Source organism: Protopterus annectens, chromosome 8.part0, assembly GCF_019279795.1.
Source record: "Protopterus annectens isolate FY-2018-M chromosome 8.part0, PAN1.0, whole genome shotgun sequence".
Taxonomy (NCBI): domain Eukaryota; kingdom Metazoa; phylum Chordata; order Ceratodontiformes; family Protopteridae; genus Protopterus; species Protopterus annectens.
The window spans coordinates 1,829,878,080-1,829,903,814 of NC_056741.1; the positions used below are offsets into that span (position 1 = coordinate 1,829,878,080).

Sequence of the window (25,735 nt, forward strand, 5' to 3'; positions counted from 1 at the left end):
TTTGTTTCCTCCTAGAGTTGAACTTAATTCCATAGCCACCAATGCTTGTATCCTGCACCAGCACGGGTGAATTTTGGGCACCACCAAAATATATGTAAATTATCCAACTATGTTTGGCAACATCTTCAACAGAACCCATCCTCGACCTCCATATGTTTAACTTAGTGAGCACGTGTAAAATGCCATTTATGAAATAAACTGTCCCTGTATCTAGAACATTTTGCCAGATATCTCAGAGAAAGCCATACATCCTCCGTTTCTCTTTCCGTTAACAGTATCCCTTCACACGTCTTCCATCTACACTCTACTAATTTTCTAATCACTTTTGCTTGATCTTTCCACAGATGTCCTCTTCATCTGTTGCAGTATTCTTTACATGAGGGAGTTGACTGCCCAGGCGACCCAACATCGGCCAGTATATCCAAGTCTTTTACTACCATGAGGTGCACAGTACATCTCATGTTGACTATCGGATGTAGGCCATAAAAGTGACGTACATGCGCACAGTCCTCAGAACTTTGGGATCGCCAGTCCTGGATGTCACTCCACTGCTGGAATCATTCCCTCCAATAAAGATAAGTGCCCCATTGGGGAACCTTTTTTGTCTTTTCTACTGTTTTTTTGGTTGAGAGTTAGTCATCCGAGAAGGGAAAGTATGTGTGTGGAAGGCAGATTTCACATAAGGACAGCCAATCCCAGTGTCATTTTTCTCTGGCCCCACCACGACCATAAAAAATGTTCTGTCAGTCATGCCTAAAACCCTTCGTAGCCAACTTTCATCCCTCGCTATTTACTTGGAGAATCAGCATCTGAAAATTTTAGCTAAAAGCACAATGGAGAGTTTCTTGGACCCGACGACCAAGCCTACTAAGCGGAAGGCCAAAACACCCATGCTCAAAGTGGAAGCTGCACCTCTCCCTACAGACATCTTTCCTGTGGCTCATGATAGTCCGGAGATGCACTCCATTTGGATCCCGATCCACAGGCAGAGCTAGTTTTACAGGCTGCCTTAGAACCAGAAGCCAGCATGTCCAGAGAGGCCTCAGAGACATTAGGTCCCTATGTCCATGAGGAACCAAGACTCATCTTGTCAGAAGGCCCTAAAGGAATCTTTCAAGTTGTAGTGAGGGACGATGTTGAATCAGATTTGCTAGAGTGTAGGCTTGCATCCAGTCCTTCCTATTTACATCAGATGGACACTCCTGCAAAGAAAAAAACAGAAACCCAAACATTCCTCACCTCCATCAGACCTTCAGAGTGGCAAAAGTTTTCCCAGGGCTTTCTTAAGGCCTTCATAGCCTTGAGGCCTACCTCAGGTTCTCCTCTTCCCTCTCCTCTCGCCTGGCCTACCTCCTCCCAAAAAAGGGTCAGAGGAAGATTCCTCCTTTGATGAGGACAATGATTCTTTAGCTTATTCCTCTCAAATCCCTTCCCCCTTAGACTATGCTTCCCCCATTGGAATACTCCAATGGGACAGACTCCCCTTTGGAAGAGATTTCTTTTGACGAAACCATCTCAGAGATGAAAGACCCCTTTAAATGGGACAGCTCACAAATGACTGAGGTCCAAAAGAGATGCTATGACCTCCAGGTGGAGACCCCTAGTCCTTCGCTATACTGCCAGTTATCCTTGCTTTTCTGGATGCCTTTTTACCATGTCCCTACACCCTAACAGCATCCAGCCTCTAAGAAGCCAGATATATCTAAAGTGCCTTGGGACTGTAATATCCTTTTAAAGCTCCATATAACAGACCCCTGTGTCATCTCTCTAGACTCTGATAAGGCATCAAGATCCCTTCCTTCCACTTCTCTTCTCCCCTTAGACAAGGACAGTAGGCAACTCGAAAGGCTGAGGTAGAAAATTTACACCTCAGCAACTTCAGCCTTCAGGGCTTTGAATTACCAGACCCACATGACTACACCATGGAACTCGTGGCTCAGTTGTCCACAATAGTATCTGACATGTCAGACTCAGAGAATAAAGCCTTGGCATCTCCCCTTATTGCTGCATCCTCTCAGGTGGCCAGACACACACTCAAATGCAGCTACAATCCAATTGAGGCTACCTCCAGAGCTGCAGCTTCATCCTCAGCATTAAGATGGTTCGCCTGGTTGAGGCTTCAACTCCTCCCTGAGGACATCAAGGCAAAGCTAATGGATGCTACCCTTGACAACTCTGCCATATCTGGTGAACCTTCTGCTGAAGTTTTCAAATCCCTACAGGAAAAGAGCAAGGAGCTAAAAGACCTCAAACATATTTTGGTCTCTCCAGTTCCTAAATTTCACAGAAACCATCCTGGAAAATGGATCTTTGTCTGCAGGCAATCCCAGACCCTACTTACCCAACCCCTCCAAGGGGAACAAGAAACCCTACCAGTTCTCAACATCTTCAGCTGCTTGTCATGTGGTTAAGCAGCCCTTTCCTGACTCCTCAGGACTTCCTCACAACACCACTGTCACCCTATGCCTACCCCTTTTGCTGTCTGCCTGGGAATCCATAACCCAAGATGCCTGGGTCCTGAGCATCATCAGACATGAATACTTTATGGTTTGACACACACTGTGCCATCCTTCAGGGGTATCCCTCAGCCTCCAGCAGGTCAAATACTTCTTTTCCCTTAGCTATTGGAAAACCTGTTGGAACAGCATACAATACAATCCGTGCCCACCCCACCACCCTCCAAAAGGAGAGCAGGCTTTTATTTTCACTTGTTTCTGGTTCCCAGAAAGGAAGGGGAGTGTAGACCCATCCTAGATTTTTTTTCTCAACACCTTCCTTCAAAATGCTACCTCTTCAAACCAAACCCTCTTCCCTCTGATCCTCCTACATGCCTTCCTGGCATCCATAGACATCAAGGATGCTTACCTACATATTCCTATTCATCCCATATTCAGGAAATTTGTAAGTTTCTTGTGTGGGATCCTGGCACTTTCAATTCTCTGGATCATCTTTTGGTCTTTCTGCAGACTCCAAGGCATTCAGATCTTCCCTTACCTGGACGATCTCCTGTTCCAGGCCAACACCCTGGAGGAACTGGGGAGCAACCTCCACTCAGACATTGCCATCCTACAATGCCTAGGATTCACCAGCAACATCAACAGATCTATGGTCGTCTCATCACAAGATCATGTCTTTCTAGGGTGCAGATTCCAAACGGACAAAATGATAGTGTCTCTCCCACCCCAAAAGGCTCAGGAGCTCTGTCAAACCTTCTCAGAGACTGTTCCCCTAAACCATTTTTCAGCTAGACAGTTTCTCAGAATCCTAGTATTGATGGCCTGCATCATCCCTTTGCTACCTGTGGCAATGCTCCACGTGAGGAAATTCCAATGGTTCCTGAAGTCTGTGTGGATTCGACATGCCCACCTTCTTTAATTTCCTATCCCACTACTACTTTGTCTCAAGAAGGAGCTCCAGTGATGGATACAGCAACTGTCCATAAGTCCAGGACTTTCTCTTCGCCCATTGCCTCCAACTTGGGACCTGTACACCGATGCTTCAGATACAGGCTGGGGAGCAGCTGTGGGCTCACACACGGTTCAAGGACAGTGGACCCCCTTCGGTTCAAGGACAGTGGACCCCCTTTCAGAGAAAGGACCACATAAATGTAAAAGAGATGAAGGCACTGATCCTAGCCTTTCAGTCCTTCCAGCCCCTCCTGAGGCCAGGACGGCTGCAAATCTACACAGACAGTATGACTGTAATGTGGAGGGGGATAAGATCCCACCTCCTATGCAGATTAGCCTTACAAGTGTGGGAACTAGCACGCCAACTTCATATTTCTCTACAGGCGGTGTATATCCCTTCCACTCTTAACTCTGTGGCAGACACACTGAGCAGATCCACAACACAGGCCCACGGATGGCTGCTTCACAGGGATGTGTTCCTGGACATGGTCCACCAGTGGAGTATTCCTCAAATAGACTTGTTCCTCAAAGGCGTCCTCCACATTAGACCTTCCAGGAGACCTATGCCACCACCCACTACCCCCACCCCAGCATCTTAACTTTGTGCCAGAGAAACTGACTCTGGCACCTTTCAGGCCAACTTTGTCTAGCTCCCTCAAGCACTGCACCTGGAAAACAGTTTCCCCTGGTGGCCATAACCTCTGCCAGACAGGTCTCCGATTTCCAGGCCCTGATGGGTTCTCTCCCCTTCTCCGTCTTCCACAAAGACAGAGTTTCCCTTCGCACCAACCCTTTTTCATGCCAAAAGTAGTTAGAGTTGTTCTTAAATCAGGCCATTCACTTGCCAACTTTTTCCCCTTTCCCCACAACAATTAGTTTGAGAATCCTGTACACACTTGATGTGCACAGACAACTTGGGTTTTACCTTCACAAAACTAAACCTTTTAGGAAATCAGACCAACTATGTCTTTCCACCCTAGGGCAGTGAGATTGCCTGTATCCAAACAGACCATCTTCATCTGGATCTCCAAAACCATCTCGTTCTGCTATGCCTACCATGGAAAAGCCCTTCCCTGCTCATTCAAGGCTCACTCTACAAGTACAGTGTCCTCCTCAGGAACTTTCCTCAAGGGACTAGACACCATCTCCATTTTAGAAGCAGCAACTTGGACCTCCACACTTTCACCAAACACTACAAACTGGATTCTATTTCTAGATCCAGTGTGGGATTTGCCAGGGCCATTTTTCTTGGTTCCCTGGACAATTATTCTGCTACCTCCACCTTCTTTCTTGCATGAGCTTTGGTATTCTCCCTCATGTAAAGAATACTGCACCAGATGAATAGGACACAGAATAGTTGTGTAAGAACTTACTATAACAATAGAAATCCTTCTCTGTTGCAGTATTCTATCTCACCCTTCTTCCCCACTTCTTTCTGCTCTTTGATGTACTGATTCTATATCCCTTGGACTATCTCTCCGCCTGGGGCTTCAGTTTTGAGGCTGGTGTAGTGTGCAGGTACATCACTTTTATGGCATATGTCCAGTAGCAGCCTACGTGAGGCGTACCTCATGGTAGTAAAAGACTTTGGTGTACTGGCCAACATCTGATCGCCTGGGCAGACAACTCCCTCATGTAAAGAATACTGCAGCAGAGAAGAGAAGGACATCTATTGATCTGATGCTGTCAATCTTCATTCATTCTTGACTGCTGGGTTTTGGTTCCATCCTCGGAATCGACTCGGCCATTGTATCAAACTCGCGCCTGCCCGAAAATCTCGTGCTAAGGCTACCCATAGTGCACCTCTTCCCTTCCCTTCGGATATTTGGTGCATAGAGTTTTAACACACGTCAGCCGTGCTCTCAAGCGAAGTGCTAATTTTTTCTGCATAAATACCTTAAGACTTGTTCTTGTATTTAAATTTGGCGATAAGCTAGTTTTTCCTGATTACTCTTTCTGTTGAGTGAGAGTGTTATATTTTTTCCCTTTTTACCTTTTTGGTATTTTCTCGCTTTACCATCGTTGGTATAGGCCCTCTCTTCCCCTCTTATCTGTGGTAATTCTATAATATTATCGTTGGTATTTCCCTTTTTCCTCTTTACCCTTTTGGGTATTCTCTTCGCCATCATTGTTGGTACGATCCCCAAAAAAAAAAAAAAAATCTCTCTTTGTTGTCTTTCTTTTTACTGTGTGTGTGTGCGCGACAGAGTTGTTGGCTGTACGTACTTTTTCTTTAATTACAACATGGCAGAAAAACAGAAAGTTACATCTGGCTTTAAGTAGTGTGATGGATGTGGTAGAAAGATGCCCAACTTGGGCAGGCATCTTTCTTGTGTGTATTGTTTGGAGTTACCACACTTAGAAATCCAGCCACCGTGTGAACTCTGCAAGAGTTTCAGTGCTCAGACCCTTGCAGAGAGGCGCAACAAATTAATCCTCAAGAGGCTGTTAAAATGCCCTTTTAGTGAGGCTTTGTCTGAGGTGGAGACATCAAAGTCTCCCAAGAAAGAAGCTAAAAAGGGGAGCCACTCTGTTATGGCATCTCCTAAATCCCTTGATCCAAAATCCTCTAAAGGCCAGGTTTCTTCTTCGGAACTGAAGCCTAAACATTCAAAATCGACACAACCAACCATTTTGGTGCCGAAGCCTAAAACTTCCCTCCCCAGTGCAACTGTTATGGAACCCACAGAAGTTACCTGTGTACCGACCCCTTCCTCAGTACCTATGACCTTCTTGGCACCAACAATAGTTTCACCTATCATACTGGTTACTTCCCCTCCACACAAACAATTGGTCAGCTGACTGCAGTGCTGAAGATCGAATCCTTACCCAGGGATAGATACTCCCCATCTACTAACCCTTTTTATGGTCAGCAGCCGAGTCCCTTCATTGAATGTCCAGAATCACTCTCTGGGATGTCTGTTCATTCCACCAGGAGCCTTTCGGAGCTTGACATAATTAGGTTAGTGGATCAGCTGTTAGCAGCCAGAGATCTTGCAGCCCCCTGTAGGAACTCTTTCCCATCCAGAGCCAAGGTCTACTCTCCAAGGACTCCAACTTATCTTCCTCCTTCAGCCTCTCTGCAGGTCGTGGAGCCCACGACTTCGCCGCTGCTGGTGCCAACTACTTCGGTGCCAATGGTGGATCTCATCTTGGTTCTGGAGCCGACTCTGTGGTCCTTGGCTCATTCGGAGCTGACACACCTTCAGGATCGTGACTTGGTTGCTGGATCTGGGATCCCTAGTTCAACGCCAGTTTTTTCCACGGTGCCGTCTACTTTTCCAGGTGCTTTGACCGTTCCAAGCCCTCTCGGGGCTCCTAGTCTGGGGGTGGACTCATCGGAGCTGTGTGTGACCACAATTCCAAGGTTGTCTTTCTCTGATGTTCTTCGTGTTTCATCGTTGCAGTCATTACATTTAGGTTATCTGCTTGCAGGTAGCCCTCAGTTGGATTGATTATCAAAGGCTTGGGTCCTCCGTCGGTTGCTGTCTCATCTTCTATGATGTCAGGTAGTCAGGGGTATAAAGCATGCAGCTGATGCCATTACATCAGTATTTCTTGCCGTGCGGTGCCCAAAGAAGAAGCAGTTCTCAAGTGCCAGTCGGCCGATTCCTGAAATTTTCATTTTCGAATTTCAGATCCGAAGTCTTCAGCTAAGCTAAGTACCCTGTTGGGGATCCTTTTTCTTGCTCTAAACCAATGTCAGTAAAAGTTAACAATTGCATTTCTTGTGGAAAGCAAATGCCTCATAAAAATTTTCATTCATACTGCATTCCTTGCTTAGGCCTAGACCATGACGTACGTCGCTCTGTTTTGTGCCTTATTCAAACCTCGAACTATTCGTCGTCGGTTCATTTTCGCATCTAATTATTTTGGTACACTGTTCAATTATCCAGCAATGGCTTTGGTAAGCCACCCGACTACCGACATTCCGAAAAAACACAAAGGTAAAGACAGAGACAGACCGCATAGGTCCAAAGCTGCCGACAACACTTCTCCTAAGCTAGTCGCCAGTTCGCAGGTACTTTCGCAGCCCCTGATACCCACTACTTCAGATTCGCAGGCCTCTACTGAGACCCATTCGTAGTCCGGTATGCCACGAGATGCTTCGACTGTGGAACCTGCGGATGTCTCTACCTTGGATGGGTCTGGAGCTGCTGTGCACGCACTGGCTTCTGAGGGTGTATTCAGGCCTACTGACTTGCATATTAAACCAACTCCATGTTCTTCTTCAAGGCCTAAAAAACTGACGCCCAGACCACATGGTCAGGCCTCTATGCCTAAAAAACAAATGATAAGAATGGCTGAAGACCTTATTACTTCAATCAGGGGAAGCCAGCCTTCCCCCTCTAAGAGACCTAGGACTGAGTTTGCTTATGATACTTCTGACCAGGATTCTGAATTTTCTGTTTCCTCTGATGACCAGGATTTACCTTTATCTACCTATGTGGATTTTGATGCTGAAGACTCTATTCCCTCTCCATCCCCCTAGAGGATTTTTCTTTTCGTGAAACCTTGCATACCCTCAGGAAGCATTTTCTTTGGGAAAGTCAGGATTTCTCTGATTCTAATAAGAGGCTTAGGGATTTCTTACTCCTGCCCCAGCACAGGCCTTTAGCCATACCTCCTGCGCTAGACATTGTTGATGATGCCCTTTCGGAATCTAACTTAGCCCCTGACTCTTTACCTCCTGCTCCCAGAAAACCTGATAGATATTACAGGGTCTTTGACTCTCACAAGTTCCTTTTTAAAAATCCTACTGCGGATCCAGAGACCATTTCACAAGGGCATTAAAGCTACTACTGCCAAAAATCCTACCCCCTATTATAGAGACTCCAGAGCGCTGGACAGATGGGATAAGAAGGTATACTTCTGCAACTTTGGTCATTAGGGCCTTAAACTGCCAGTTTCATATGTTGAAGTATCAGCAGCATATTACTGGATTGTTTAAACAGAAAATGATGTTGACTCCTGATTGTGCTGAAAATAAGGATTTACAGGATTTACTGCATTCAGCTGAACAAGTTGGAAAACATACTTTGCAATGTGGTTTTGATTCACTAGAGGCATCTTGCAGGGCTGCTGTACCTGGGTGTATACTTAGAAGGCATGCTTGGCTTAAGGAGCAATCCTTGCCAGGTCATGTTAAAGCAAAATTACTGGATGCTCCCTTAAATCAGGACTGCCTGTTTGCAACAAGGCAGAGGTTATTAAAAATATGGAGGAAAAAGCTAAAATCTATGCAAACTGTTAAAGATTTCTTACAAGTACAACCTCCAAGGTTTAGTAGGCATTGGCCTTCCAAGAATTGGTCCTTTTCTGCCTCTTCCAGACCTTCTCAATCCAAACCCAGATCCAGCAGAGCACCCAGACTTCAGTCCCAGGGTACGCACAGGACTAAGCAGTGGGGGGCTTCTTCCAAATCCGAGAGTAATAAAACTCCCCCTATGGTATACTGTCTCAATGACTTATTTTTAAAACTTCCAAGCACTTCTCAACTGACCGCCTTTTTGGGGGGAAAGATTGCTCCTTCATACAAAGGACTGGGAACTCATTACCCAGGACAAATGGGTTTTAAATATAGTGTCCCAAGGATACAGATTTCACTTCCACACGTTACCAGCACCAAGCGGGTGGCCAGATCTACCCCCAAATCAGTGGGCAGAGGCCCAAAAGTAAGTACTTTCTCTCTCAAGCATAGGGCTATTCATTTGGTACCAGAAGAGGAAAAGGGACAAGGTTTTTACTCCAGACTTTTCCTGGTACCCAGAAAAGACAATTCATGGCGTCCTATCCTGGACCTGTCTGCTCTGAACACCTTTTTGGTGATTCCAAAATTCAAGATGCTGACTCTTCACCAGTTGCTTCCTATGCTTCGCAAAGATGCCTGTCTGGCAACACTAGATTTAAAGGAAGCATACCTGTGCATTCCAGTCAGGGAATCTTGCAGAAGATACCTATGCTTCAAAGCAGGCTACAAGCACTATCAGTTCTCTGCACTGCCCTTTGGCTTATCTACTGCGTCCAGGGTATTCACAAAGTGCCTCGCTCCAGTCATTGCATTTTGCAGGCAAAGAAATATTCAAATATACCCATACCTGGACAATTGTCTAATTCAAGGAGAAAGCCAGGACATATAGTCTGTTCTTTGTACAAAGGGTGCTAACTTGTCTGGGGTACACCATAAACGAAAAGAAAGCACACCTGGTACCCTGTCAACAAACTACATTCCTGGGAACAAGCTTGAATACAACTTCCCAGATGGCTTTCCTCACACCAGAGAAACAAATTCATTTGACTACCTACTTCAAACAAGTGGCCACAAAAACCCTGCTATCTGCAAGGAAAATACTACAAGCCTTGGGATTCATAGCCTCCTGCATTCTTCTAATTCCATATGCAAGACTGCGTATGAGGAAACTACAGTGGTATCTAAAAAGCCTGTGGTGTCAACATTCTCAGGATCTAGAAGCAATGATTCCTATCATACCTTGCCTACGCCCAGAGTTCCTTTAGTGGGCAGAGGCCTGCCACCAAAACAAGGGACTACCATTCACAGTACCCCCTGCTGCCCAATCCCTAACAACAAATGCATCAGACTATGCATGGGGGGCTCACCTGGCAAGGAAGTGCATTCAGGGCAAATGGAACCCAAGTCAAATGCACCTGCATATCAGTCAAAAAGAAATGTTAGTTGTACAGAATGCTCTGACAGCCTTCAAGGACCACATTCTTCCAGGACAATTAATGGTAAAGACGGACACCACCACTGTTATGTGGTACATAAACAAGCAGCTGAGTATACATTCTTTCCTCCTCTGCAGACTAGCCATGGCATTGTGGAAACACAGCCTTGAGCTACCAAGTGAATCTACAAGCTCAGTTCCTGCCAGGAAAACTAATTACACTGGCAGACGGACTAAGCAGAAACCTCTAAGGAGGCCTAGTACTAGGAAATCTTATGCTGAAAAATGGAAAAGATTCTGTGCTCAAGGGATGAGTACAGCAGTGCCCAATTTACCTCATATTTTACAATACTTAACTGAGATGCTTCACAAGGGCCTGTCTTACTCCTCCATCACAATTCACGCCTCAGCCATTTCTGCTCATTATAACAAAACCACCCCTCTTCTCTCATCCACTGCTCAAGCAGTTTCTCAGAGGGGCCAAAAATTTAAGACCGTCCAGGACAGCTCCACCTCCAGGCTGGGACCTTAACTTTGTATTGGAGAAACTCAAGTCTTCCTCCTTTCGCGCCAGCTGCTACTGCAGATCTAAAATTCCTTTCTTGGAAAACAGCATTCCTTTTAGCAATCACTTCAGCAAGAAGGGTATCTGAATTACAGGCCCTTATGACAGTGGAGCCTTTCATCATCTTTCATGCGGACAGGGTGTCCCTAAGGACCAATACCTCTTTCATGCCCAAGGTGGTATCCATTGTGGCCCTTAATCAGTCCATTCATCTGCCAACCTTCTTTCCTAATCCACAGAACAAAGGGGGATGGATACTGCACTCCTTAGATGTGCGCAGACGACTTAGATTCTACTTGGACAGGACTAAACCTCAAAGGAAATCTGAACAACTGCTGGTGGCATTTGCTGCAGGGGCAGAGGGGAAGGCTATCTCAAAGCAAACTGTTTCTAAATGGATAGGTCATTGCATTCATTTCTGCTATAAGCACCATGGAAAACCTATTCCACATGGGATCAGACCCCATTCTACCAGGGCTGCATCTACCTTTACAGACTTTCTCAGAGGCGTCCCTACCAGGGACATTCTAGAAGCTGCTACCTGGAGATGATGTCCTTCATGGATGCATCTGCAGTCATAACAAGTGGGTTGTCCTGTCGTCAGGCAGCCCTGCAGTCGGCCGGATTCCAAAGTCCGGGTCCGGCTGCGGCTGATGTCGCCTCCACGCGTCATCTCTGTTGGTCTTGGTATAAAAGCATCAGCCGACGCCATTTTCCTCAGTCTTTCTTGCAAGCAGAAGCTGTTCGCAAGTGCCGGTCGGTCGGATCCAGAGATTACTTCTACGAATACTACGAAGACTTCTAAAGCTAAGTACCCGTTGGGGACTCTTTCTTGCCTCAGCCGATGTCAGAAAAAGTTAACAATTGTTTAACCTGTGGGAAACAAATACCTCATAAAGATTTCCACTCTTACTGTCTGCCTTGTTTAGGCCCAGCCCGGCGTAGCAGCCTGTTCGGCCTGTGCCTCTTTCAACCAGTTTGCAGAACAGTTTTTCGGTTCTGATTTTGCGTACATTATGCCGTCGGATCCTCCGACTACCCCAAAAGCAAAGATAAAGACCGACACTCGCGGTCCGGTTTCGGCGAAACCACGGTAAAGCAAACCGAGTGTCTCGGTTTCGGCGAAACCGAGAAAACTGCTCAAAGTACAGCTGAACCTATTCTTACAACTGAGGCCCCTGCTACAACTCTTGAATCGACCTCAGAAATTTTACCCACTACGGTGGTTGACTTATCAGACACCATCCCTTGGATGTCTCTACCCCAGCACGTGGTGCTGCTAGGCCTCCAGCTGCCATGTCCATTAAGGCCTTCGCCAGGGCTAAAGCAGCCAAGACTACTAAAACAGTGCCTGTTAAACCCCCACATCCAGGCCCTCTTCTAGTTCTCAAATGCTTTCTTTGGCAGAAGATTTAATTTCTTTAATTAGAGGATCTCAATCTCACCCAGACAGGGCCTCTCAGCCCCCAGAGAAGAGACCTAGGGCAGAGCCCCTGAGCCAGTGTCTTCTGATGATTCTGCTGATGAATCAGACATAACTGACCAGCCTGAGGCTCCCTTCTCCAATTTTGAAGATTCTGATGCTGAAGAATCCATTCCAGCTGCTTCCCCACCAGAAGAATTCTCCTTTGGGAAACCTTGCATGCCATGCGAGAACAGTTCCAATGGCAGCAACAGGATTTTTCAGACTCCAGAAAAGACTTAGGACCTTTCTGCACCTCCCACAGCACAGGCCCTTAGCTATACCTCCTGTTCTCTCTGTGGTGGATGATGCTTTCAATGATGTTTGCTCCGCTCCAGATTCTTTACCCCAGCCCCTGCCAAACCAGACAGATTTTACAGGGTGCCAGATACTCATCACCACCTTTACAAGGCCCCACTTGCAGACCCAGAAACTATATCCCAGGGTCCCAAGGCAGTAGCAGCGACCACAGCTAAAACCCTATCCCTTCTGAAAGGGAAGCAAGGTCATTAGACAGATGGGGTAAAAGGTCTACACTTCAGCTACTCTCTCAGCTAGAGCTTTAAACTGTCAGTTTCACATGATACAATACCAAGAGTTTATGCTTGATCAGTTAACTAAAAACTAACCACTGATGAATCTCTTGATAAGAAATATGTATTAGAGATGGTAAATAACATACAACAGGTTAGCAACCATTCCTTAAAATGTGGCTATGATGCACTGGAGGCTTCATTTAGATCAGCCATGACAGGCACAGTGATAAGAAGGCATGCATGGCTAAAGGAACAAGCTTTACGGATCATGTTAAAGCTAAGTTGCTAGATGCTCCTATGGACAAGACAAGTTTGTTTGGTACACCTGCCCAGCAGGTTATGAAGAAAATGGAAGAAAAGGCAAAATCTGTTCAAACTGTTAAAGATTTCTTGCAGGTTCAACCCCAAGGTTTAGCAGGAACTGGCCTGCCAAAATTGGTCCTTTCCTGACTCCACAAAATTTCAAAGGGGCAGGAATAGGCGTTCCAGAGGCAGAAACCAATCCAGAGGAGGTGCCTACAGAGGGCGACAGTGGCAAGGTAACAACAGAGGCACAGACACAGCCACTGCCACTACATCAGCACAACCACAGTGACTTAATCCTAAATCCGCCTACCAGGGAACAAATAGCAGCTCCTCTAGGCGGAAAGTTAACCTTATTTTCAAAGAACTGGCACTACATAACAAAAGACAAGTGGATTTTACAAACCATAGATCAAGGTTACGGTTTCACTTCCACACTTTACCAGTCAAAGAGGAATGCCAAATCTACCTCCAAATCAAAAACAGAGGCTCCCAGATAATGGAGTTAGCAAACATGAGAGCTGTGGAAAGAGTGCCAACAGCAGAACAAGGAAAGGGGTTCTACCCCAGACTATTCCTAGTTCCAAGAAAGGAAAAAAGTTGGAGACCAATTCTCGACCTGTCCACCTTAAACACATACATCATTTTTCCAAAATTCAAAATGCTGACCCTACAGCAACTTCTTCATGCTGGGCAAGGAGTCTTGGCTGGTAACTCTAGATCTCAAGGAGGCATACCTGCACGTCCCCATTCGACCAATCTGCAGAAGATACCTCAGATTTCTTGCAGGATCAGAGCACTATCAATTCTAAGCATGGCTCTTTGGCTTATCTACTGCCCAGAGTATTCACAAAATGCCTGGCATCAGTAATCGCCCATTGCAGACTACAGGAATTCAAATTTACCCATACCTGGACGACTGCCTGCTACAAGGGACAACAAAAGCAAGCTGACAACAGATTTACAAAGGGTCATTTACTTGCTACAAGGACTGGGATACACAGTCAATTTACAAAAGTCAAGGCTGATACCCTCCCAAACAAGGACATTCTTGGGCGGCATTGGACACCGTACAACAAATGGCATTCCTGACTACAGAAAAACAAAAGAACTTCCTCTTTACTTCTTGGCACTAACAAAACTGAACAAGTTAACAGCAAGAAAAGTTCTGCAGGCCTTGGGCTTCATGGCATCATGCATAATCTTGGTCCCATTTGCCAGACTACATATGAGGAAACTACAGTGGTACCTAAAGAATTTATGGTCCCAACACAGACACAATCTAGAAACAGAAATCCCACTAATTCCATGCTTAAAACAGGAGTTCCTATGGTGGGCTCAGGCATGCCAGTCAAACCCAGGCCTACCCTTTCGCAGATGTCAACCAAGCCAGACCATCACAACAGGCGCTTCAGACCTAGGATGGGGGCCCACATGCTGGACAAATGCGTGCAAGGATTGTGGACACAGGATCAACTTCACCTGCACATCAATCTAAAAGAAATGCTGGCAGTAAAACTGGCAATCCAAAAGTTCAAACCATTTCTCAAAGAGGGCCAGTTGATGATAAGGACAGACAACACCACAGTCATGTGGTACATCAACAAACAGGGAGGCACTCATTCATACCCCTATGCAGACTGACCTTGGAGCTGTGGACCCTGGCACTCAGCTACAACATTCAGTTACAGGCAATATTTGTACCGGGAAAGACAATACTCTAGCAGACATATTAAGCAGAACCACGAATGGAAGCTGCACCGGACATCTTCAAGACCATCTCAAAGAAATGGGGAATGCCACAGATACACCTATTGCATCACCTCTCAATCACCAGCTCAAAAATTCTGCACAAGGACATTCCACCCACTAGCATGGAAAGTGGACTCACTCTCCTTCAACTGGAAAGGCCTAACAGCATATGCATTCCCACCTCTTCCTTTGATACACAAGGTACTACTAAAAATCAAGGAAGAGCGTCCAAGGATAATCCTGATAGCTCCAAACTGGCCAAGACAACACTGGTACCCACTACTGAAGAGCATGTCTCGAACAAAATGTGGCCAATACCTCTGATGCCTTTGATGTTAACTCAGAACAACTACAGCATCATACATCCAAACCTAAAACGCTGCAACTGACTGCATGGAACATCACATAGCAGCAGCTAATCCAGAACTTTCCCAAAGAGTTAAAGACATTATTCTTGAAGCACGCAGACCTTCAACAAGAAGGAACTATGCTGGAAAATGGAAAAGGTTTGTCACTTGGAGTACGGAAAGAGGAAAAGATGTGTCAAACATAGATATGCCTAACATTCTGGAGTATCTGGCGAACTTCTTCATTCAGGCCTGTCCTACTCCTCCATCAAGATACATGCATCAGCTATTTCAGCAGAATACAGCTTTGATCCACCTGTTTTTCGCACCCTTTGCTCAGGCAGTTCCTCAGAGGAATCAAGAATGTAAAACCTCCAAGGAAACCACCATTACCAGCTTGGGATTTAAACTTTGTGCTAGAAAAGTTGACACTATCACCCTTTGAACCAGCAGCAACAGCAGACCTACAACACCTGTCATGGAAAACTGCTTTCCTACTGGCAATTACTTCAGCAAGGAGGGTTTCAGAACTACAGGCCTTAATGGCAGTGCAACCCTTCCTAATCTTCCACCAAGATAGAGTGTCCATGAGGACTAATCCTACATTTATGCCCAAGGTGGTATCCAGAGTGTCTTTAAACCAGGCAATCCACCTACCTACCTTCTTTCCCAACCCACAAAACAGAGGGAAAGAATACTGCATACCTTGGATGTACATAGACAGCTACGCTACTACTTGGACAGAACAAAAATAGCAGAAAGACTGACCAACTTTTGTAGCCTATGCAACAGGAAGGAAGGAAAAGCTATTTCCAAACAGACAATCTCCAAATGGATAGGAAATTGCATACGATACTGTTACTCCTTCCATGGAAAACCAATTCCACAGAACATAAGACCTCATTCTACAAGGGCAACAGCCACTACCACAGCCTTCTTACGAGGAGTGGCAACCAAAGACATTATTGAGGCGGCTACTTGGACCTCCGTGCATACATTTGCCAAGCATTATAATTTGCCTCTATATTCCAGATCCCGAGCAGGGTTTGCCACTGCTGTACTGCAAGGGATCCTAAACACACCATAATCTACTTTTATCCTCCTCGCCTAGTTGGCTATGGTATTCTACCCACTTGTTATGACTGCAGATGCATCCATGAAGGACATAGTACAGTTTTGTACCTACCATAAATGTAGATGTCCGCACTGGATAGCATCTGCAGTCACCCTCCCTCCTTCCCCTCTGTGGTACTCCTAGGGTGTTTACCCTCCTAATAGCTAGCTGTTGGGGAGTCTTTTATGGTGTATTTGTTTGTATATATGTACATATATGCTTATTGTTGTGTTTACCTCTATTTGGAAACATTGGCATCTATCCAAATTTTAGCCTGCAAGAGGGCTACTGGCATCTGGGGCAAGAAACACTGAGGAAAATGGCCGGCTGATGCTTTGAAGACCAACAGAGATGACGTCGGGTGGAGTGCGACATCAGCGGACCCGGACTTTGGAATCCGGCCGACTGCAGGGCTGCCTGACGACAGGACAACCCACTTGTTATGACTGCAGATGCTATCCAGTTCGGACATCTACATTTATGGTAGGTACAAAACTGTACTTTCTTCGTGTTTCACTGTTGCAGTCATTACATTTGGGTTATCTGCTTGCAGGTAGCCCTCAGTCGGCCTGATTAACAAAGTCTTGGGTCCTTAATCAGTTGCTGTCCCTTTTTCCATGACGTCAGGTCGTCGGGGGATATAAAACATGCAGCCGACGCCATTACATCAGTTTTTTTTTTGCCATGTGGTGCCCGAAGAAGAAGCAGTTCGCAAGTGCCGGTCGGCCGACTCCTGAAATTTTCGTTTTTGAGTTTCAGAGCCGAAGTCCTCAACTAAAGCTAAGTACCCTGTTTGGGAAACTTTTTCTTGCTTCTTACCGATGACAGTAAAAGTTAATAATTGCATTACTTGTGGAAAGCAAATACCTCATAAAGATTTTATTCGTACTGTATTCTTGCCTAGGCCCTGACCAATGACGTACCTTGCTGTCGGTTTTGTGCTTTATTTAATCCCCGCACTCTTCGTTGTCTGTATAGTTTCGCCTCTAAATATTTCTTTTCTCGGTTATCCAGAAATATCGTCTGTTAGCCATCTGACTACCGGGATTCCAAAAAAACGCAAAGATAAAGACAGAGACAGGCCTATGGACTTGCATATTAAACACACCTCCTTCTTCACTTAGGCCTAAATCTCGAGCCATGCCTAAAAAACCAACGCCCAGGCCACATGCTCAGGTCTCTATGCCTAAAAAACAAATAAGAATGGCTGAAGATTTAATAACTCTAATCAGGGGTAGACAAACCCCCCCTTTCTAAGAGGCCTAGGACTGAAGTTGTTTATGAATCTTCTGACCAGGATTCTGTTTTTTTCTGATTCGCCTGATTATCTGGATTTTCCCCTATCTACTTATGGGGATTCTGATGTAGAGGGAGTCCATTCCCTCTGCTTCACCGCCAGAGAATTTTTTTTTCTTTTGGTGAAACCTTGCATACTCTAAGGGAGCATTTCCACTGGAAAAGCCAGGATTTTTCTGATTTAAAAAAGAGGCTTAGGGATTTCTTAGTCCTACCTCAGCATAGGCCTTTAGCTATTTCTCCTGTACTAGACATTTTTGTTGATGCTTTTTCGAAATCTAGTTTTGCCCCTGATTCCTTGCCTCTTGCTCCCAGAAAACCTGACAGATACTACAGGGTCCCTGAGTCACACAAGTTCCTTTTTAAAAATCCTATTGCGGATCCAGAGACTATTTCACAGGGGCCCAAAGGCATTAATGCTTCTACTGCTAAAAATCCAACCCCTTCTGATGGAGACTCTATGCCCTGGATAGATGGGAAAAGAAGGTTTACACTTCTGCAACCTTGGCCATTAGGGCTTTAAACTGCCAGTTTCATATTTTAAAGTATCAGCAACATGTTACTGGACTGCTTAAACAGAAAATGATGTTGATTCCTGACTGTGTGGAAAATAAAGAATTACAGGATTTAATGCATTCTACTGAACAAGTTGGAAAACATACTTTGCAAGTGGTTTTGATTCATTAGAGGCCTCTTGCAGGGCTGCTGTTACTGGGTCTGTGCTCAGAATGCATGCTGGGCTAAAGGAGCAATCCTTGCCTGATCATGTTAAAGCTAAATTGTTGGATGCTCCCTTAATTCAGGACAGCCTGTTTGGCAACAAGGCTGAGGAAGTTCTTAAAAAATGGAAGATAAAGCTAAATTTATGCAAACTGTTAAAGATTTCTTACAAGTTCAGCCTCCTAGATTTAATAGGATCTGGCCATCTAAGAATTGGTCCTTTCCAACCCCTTTCAGGTCTTCTCAAGCCAAACCCAGACACAGCAAAAGCCCCAGGTTTCATTCCTAGGAGACGCACATGACTAAGTAGTGGGGGGGCTCCACTTCCAAATCTGGGAGTAATATGACCCCCCCCCCTGTGGTAAACTGTCTCAGTGACTTGTTTAAAATTTCCAAGCACTTGTCAACTGACTGCCCCTTTGGGGGGAAAGATTGCTGTTCATGCAAAGAACTGTGAACTCATTACCCAGGACAAATGGGTTTTAAATATAGTGTCCCAGGGATACAAATTTCACTTTCACACGTTGCCAACACCAAGGGGGGTGGCCGGACCTACCCCCAAATCAGTGGGCAGGGGCCCAAAAACAAGTACTTTCTCTCTTAAGAATGGGGGCTATTCAGCTGGTGCCGGAAGAGGAAACGGGACAAGGTTTCTACTCGAGACTTTTCCTGGTACCCAGAAAAGACAATTCATGGTGTCCTATCCCGGACCTGTCTACTCTAAACACCTTTTTGGAAATTCCAAAATTCAAGATGCTGACTCTTCACCAATTACTTCCTAAGCTAGGCAAAGATGCCTGGTTGGCAACACCAGATTTAAAAAAAGCATACCTGCACATCCCAGTCAGGGAATCTTGCAGAAGATACCTACGCTTCAAAGCAGGTTACACGCACTATCAGTTCTCTGCACTGCCCTTTGGCTTATCTACTGCACCCAGGATATTCACAAAGTGCCTAGCTCCAGTTATTGCATTTTGCAGGCAAAGAAATATTCAAATATACCCATATCTGGACAATTGTCTAATTCAGGCAAAAAGCCAGGACATACTTTTGAATCATCCTGGCTTTGTACAAAGGGTTCTAACTAGTCTGGGGTAAACCATAAATGAAAAGAAATCATACCTGGTACCCTGTCAACAAATTATATTCCTGGGCGCAAGCTTGAATACATCTTCCCAGATGGCTTTACCTCATGCAGAGAAACAAATTCATTTGACAACTTACTTCAAATAATTGACCACAAAAACCTTGCTCTCTGCAAGACAAATACTGCAAGCCTTAGGGTTCATGGCCTCCTGCATTCTTCTAATTCCATATACAAGGCTGCATATGAGGAAACTACAGTGGTATCTAAAAAGCCTATGGTGTCAACATTCTCAGGATCTAGAAGCAGTGATTCCTGTCATACCTTGCCTACGCCTAGAATTCCTTTGGTGGGCAGAGGCCTGCCACCAAACAAGGGACTACGTTTCACTACACCCCCTGCCGCCCGAACCCTAACAACAGGTGCGTCAGCCTATGCATGGGGGGCTCATCTGGCAGAGAAGAGCATTCAGGGCAAATGGAACCAAAGTCAAATGCACCTGCATATGAATCAAAAGGAAATGTTAGCTGTACAGAATGTTCTGACAGCCTTCAAGGATCACATTCTTCCAGGACTACTTATAGTAAAGACAGACACCACCACTGTTATGTGGTACATAAACAATCAGCTTGGTACACATTCATACCCCCTCTGCAGACTAGCCATGGCATTGTGGAACATAGCCTTGAGCTACCAAGTGCACCTACAATCCCAGTTCCTGCCAGGAAAATTAAATACACTGGCAGATGGACTAAGCAGAAACCTCATGGACCCACACGAGTGGAAACTGGAACCAAGGATTTTCAACACGTTGACAAGCAAATGGGGGAGCCCAGATATAGAGCTGTTTGCCTCTTCCCCAGAACTACAAATTGGACATTTTGCACAAGGACTCCCCACAAGCAAGCCTGGAAAGTGGATTCTCTGTCCATCTGGATAAACCTATCAGTCTATGCCTTCCCCCCTCTGCCTCTGCTTTCCAAAATACTACTAAAAATCAAACAGGACAAACCAAGGATGATTTTGATTGCTCCGGACTGGCCACACCAACACTGGTACCCCCTCCTGTGCAGTATGTCACTGTTATCCCCATGGCACCTGCCTCAGACTCCTTTCCTTTTGTCTCAGCAGGAGAACCAGATTCTGCACCCTCAGCTTCTAACACTGAACCTTGCAGCCTGGCTAATTACATAAACTCTCCTCTACCATCCCTCAGTAAATCTGTGATGGATATCATTTTAGAGGCACAGAGGCGTAGTACTAGATAATAATATGCTGAAAAATGGAAATGATTGTGTGCCTGGAACCAATCTCAAGGGATGAGCACAGCAGCACCAAATTCACCTCAGATTTTACAATGCTTAACTGAGATGCTTCACAAGGGCCTGTCTTTTTCCTCCATTAAAATCCACGCCTCAGCCATTTCAGCTCATCATAGCACAGAACCTCCCCTCTTCTCTCATCCACTGCTCAAGCAGTTCCTCAGAGGGGCAAAAAATTTGAGACCACCCAGAGGAGAGCTCCAACCCCAGCCTGGGACCTTAACTTTGTTTTGGAGAAACTCTCTACCTCCTTTCGAGCCAGCTGGTACTGCAGACTTAAAATGTATTTCTTGGAAAACCGCTTTTCCTTTCAGCAATCACTTCAGCTAGAAGGGTATCTGAATTACAGGCCCTTATGGCAGTAGAGCCTTTCATCATCTTTCATGTGGACAGGGTGTCCCTCAGAACCAGTCCATCCTTCATGCCCAAGGTGGTATCCAGTGTGGCTCTTAATCAGTCTATTCATTTGCCAACCTTCTTTCTCAATCCACAGAACAAAGGGGAATGGATACTGCATTCCTTAGATGTGCACAGACAACTTAGATTCTACTTGGACAGGACTAAACCTCAAAGGAAGTGTGAACAACTGCTGATGGCATTTGCTGCAGGGGCAGAGGGGAAGGTTATTTCAAAGCAAACCATTTTTAAATTGATAATCCATTGCATTTATTTCTGCTATAAGCACCATGGAAAACCTATCCCCCAGGGGATCAGACGTCACTCCACCAGGGCTGCCACTACCTCTACAGCCTTTCTCAGAGGCATCCCTAGCAGGGACATCCTAGAAGCTGCTGCCTGGAGTTATGTGCATACTTTCACCAAGCATTATCATTTGCCAATTTACTCTACATCCAGAGCTGGCTTTGCCACTGCAGTCTTGCAGGGCCTTATATCTGGTCCTAAAGCTATGTAAATTCCTCCTCCCAACCATAACTTTGGCAATTTACCCAAATGTAATGACTGCAACACTGAAATATGAAGATCATAGTACAGTTGTGTACACTTGCAATAAATGTAGATGTTGTTGCAATCCTGGTTACCCTCCCTCCCTCCAGCCCCCTAACTTCTTTTGGCTATACCTCTACTTTCCTTTACTATGCTTAAAAGCCTTTTTGGTGTATTTGCTTTTTTGTTGGAGGTATATCATTGTATTTTTATATTTAATTGCTCCCCATTAGGGGGGCACCTGACATCTGGGGCAAGAAAAACTGATGTAATGGCGTTGGCTGCATGTTTTATACCCCTGACGTCACGGAAGGAGACCGCAACCGATGCAGGACCCAAGACGTTGTTAATCAGGCCGACTGAGGGCTACTGCAAGCAGATAACCCAAATGTGATGACTGCAACAGTGAATACACTCGAACATCTACATTTATGGTAAGTGTACACAACTGTACTTTTCTACTTCAGTGGCCTTTCATGCTAGAGCCTCTGTGGATGACTTTTGCACAGTGGACACTTGGGCTACCCCTCATACCTTTATCACTCAATGCAAATTTGATATGGTCTCCAGGGAAGAGCATTCTTTGGCTCTATGATGCTCAGGAATATCCTTCCATAGAGCCTTCTGGAATATAATGTAGCTAGGACTCTGTCCCAACAGTCAAGAATGAATGAAGATTGACAACATCAGATAAAGAAGTTATGATGTCCTTTTATTCCATTGTTGCAGTATTCTACTTGTGGGTTTACCCTTCTTCCTCTCCAGTTCGTCCGGCCAGGTTTTCCAAAGGTTTTCAGTCCCTCTTGGTGTGTCGGACGTCTGATGTGGCAGCAGGTATGTGGGTCATAAAGGTGACGTCTGCACACACCAGCCCTCAGAACTTTTCAGCTGCGAGTCATACACCAGGTGCTCCTGCTTCTCGCAGACGTTGGATTGAAAAAAGTTTCAGTTAAGTACCCCGTTGGGGATTCTTTCAGTCCTATTTTGTTGATATTTATAAGATTGTTCATGTGATCTGGTAAGGGCAAGTGTGGTCACCAAGTTCCCCACCAAGATACTCATGACCATGTCTGTTTTGTTTAGGCAAGGAACACGACCACGAGAACTGCGCCGTTTGCTATTCGTTTGTCCCTAAAAGCTTACGTCGCCAGTTGCAGGCCTTACACCTATATGTAGAGAATCTGCGCTTAAAGTAGTTAGCGTTAAGGATGGAGGCTGCGTCCAATGCCCCATGTGAACCGCCTAGGAAGAGGGCCAAGTCCGTGCGACCTACTTCATCTGCTGTCTCTCTCTCAGCCATACCTTAGTCTGTAGCAGATGTCAGCTTGGCTGAGGATCCGGCATCTACCAGTGTAGATAAAGTGGGGATACCTCTGAGGAAGCCGCACACACTTGAGCAGACGGCATATCCTCAGAGGAATTACTGGTGTCTTCCCTAGCCGTCGGGGGGAACCAGCGTTCACTCTGGGCCCATCGGACCCCGCCTCACCTTAGGCCTATCTCCATTCATACGCCTTCTAGGCCTTTAAAGAAAAAGCAAAAAACTAGACACCTCACTCCGACCTCTGAAAGCATGCCTGACTGGCAGGCCTTCAGCCAAAGTTTAACGTCTTCATGGCCCTTGGGCCTCCTGCTTGAAGCCTCTGCTTCTCCCCTTTGTAGCCCTAGGCCTCACACTACTGAAAGGAGGGCAGCTCAGACTGAAAAAGTGGATTTTTCTGATTCCTCTGAGGAATCCCTATCTTTCTCCCAGATCTCATCCCCTCTGGGATATGGATCTGCTGAGGAAGCCTCTGTCGAACTAGACTCCCCCTGTTGAGGACTTGACGTTTGGGAAACAATTAATATGATGAAAGACCACTTGAGTGGCAATCCTTGGATATGACTGAAGTACAGAAAAGGTTTTATGACCTGATCCAAATGGACTGTCCTAGTCCTTCTGCTGTACCTCACATTCAACCTGCGTTTCTGGATGCATTTGCCTCTGCCTCCATCAGCCCAGATTTCCAGCCTCCAGCTCTTGGTAGGGCAGACAGACTCTCTAAAGTGTTTCAAAAAGAACAGTTTGTCTTTGTGTCCTCCTGCTGACTTGGCCAATATCGCCATCTCTTCTGATAGGGCCTCCAAGCTCCTTCCGACCATTACTATCCTTCCTGCTGATAAGGACAGCAAGACCATGGAGAGGCTAGGAAAGAAAATTTACACCTCAGCTACCCTCTCCTTCATTGCCACCAACTACCAGACTTGCATGACTAAATACTCCTTAGCTCTACTGGAAAAAGCCTCTAAGGGCCTAGATGATATTCCTGACTGTGCAGCCAAAGCTTCTGTCTTCCATGATAGCTCGCATCTCTCAAGTGAATAAACACTCTCTAAGATGCTGTTATGATGCAGCTGAAGCCTCCACCAGGTCAGCTGCATCAGCTTCAGTTCTCAGAAGGTACTTATGACTTCGACTCCAGCCTCTCCCTGATGACTTCAGGACCAAACTTCTTGATGCACCTCTGGACAGTTCAGCCCTGTTTGGTGCAAAAGTGGCTGATCTGTGTAAATACTTGCAACAGAAAGGTAAAGAGCTACAGGACTTAAAGTACCTCCTAGTTTCACCCATTTCCAAGTTCAAGAGGAACTACCCAGCCATTACACAGTTCATCAGGGAAAACCTCCAGGCCCACAGCCCCACCTAGGTCTAGAAGACCCCCTAGAAGCAACCTTCTCAGTCCTCCAGCCAAAGGCCCCCCCTTTCCTTATAGGGCAGGTAGTGTGTGACTGCCTGCCAGTACTACAGCTCCCACCCCCTTCCACCATTCCCCTATCCACTCGTCTCTCATTGTCTCTCTGCGTGGTTCTGTCCATCAGTCAAAACAGATACTTCATGTCCTGAATCATCCCCCCCCCAACAAAACAGGGCATCCTACTGCCTCCTCCCAGCCAGATACCCCTTCTCCATCAGGTCCTGAAAACCCTACTGCTACAAGGCACCATAGAACCAGTATCTCCACAGGAAAGAAAAAAAATGGATTCTACTCCAGAATCTTTTTGGTACCCAGAAAGAAGGGACCATGAAGGCCAATCTTAGACCTCTCATGCCTCAATCCCTTTCTTCGAGTTCCTACCTTCAGGATGGTCACCCTCCCTACTATCTTTCTTCTCATCCTTCCACAGGGCTTCATGGCTACCCTGGGCATAAAGGATGCTTACCTTCACATACCCATAAAGCCCACCTTCAGAAAATACCTTGGGTTCATAGCAGGCTCATCTCACTTTCATTTCTGTGCCTTGCCCTTTGGACTTTCTACTGCCCCCAGGATGTTTACAAAATGCCTTGCTCCAGTCATCGCCTATTGCAGGGCAAAAGGTATTCAGATATTCCCATACTTAGACTATCTTCTAATGCAGGCAGGAGACAAGGCAACTCTTCTAAGCCACTGCCAGGACCTCCTGATACTTCTGCAGTCTCTGAGATTCCTGATAAACTATCCAAAATCTCACCTTCATCCCACACAGGACATTGTCTTCCTGGGCTGCCGGATCAGGACAGACCTCATGAAGGCCTTCCTCCCAGCAGAAAGGGTGGTATCCCTTTTACACCACGTTCGTACAGCCCTGCAAGCTACAGAGCTAACTGCAAGACAATTCCTGAGACTATTAAGGCTACATGGCAGCTATTATTCCCATGCTGCCCCTAGCAAGGATGCACATGAGGAAATTGCAGTGGTACCTCCAATGTTCATCGTGTTTCACTGTTGCAGTCATTACACTTGGGGTTATCCTGCTGGCAGGCTACTCGCAGTCGGCCAGAATTCCAAAGTCTAGGTCCGGCGTCGGTTGCTGTCGCCTCTTCCCTGATGTCAGTGCGCCAGGGGTATAAAAGATGCAGCTGACGCCATTTTCTTCAGTCTTTCTTGCCGCGCAGTGCCCGAAGCAAAAGCAGTTCGCAAGTGCCAGTCGGCCGACTACTGAGATTTTCGAAATCGAATTTCAGAACCGAAATCTTCAATAAAGCTAATTACCCCATTGGGGAAACATTTTCTTGCTCCATACCGATGTCAGTAAAAGTTAACAATTGTATTTCTTGTGGGAAGCAAATACCTCATAAGGACTTTCACTCTTACTGTATTCCGTGTCTAGGCCCTGACCACGGCGTTACTAGTTGTCGGTTTTGTGCTAGATTCAACAAACACACTATTAAGCGT

General features: G+C 45.8%; 1 protein-coding gene across 1 annotated transcript in view; it reads left to right on the forward strand.

Moving 5' to 3' along the window:
• SF3B3 (splicing factor 3b subunit 3) overlaps positions 1-25,735 on the forward strand; it is a 2,130,119-nt gene that overhangs the window by 1,629,121 nt on the left and 475,263 nt on the right. The window lies entirely within an intron of this gene.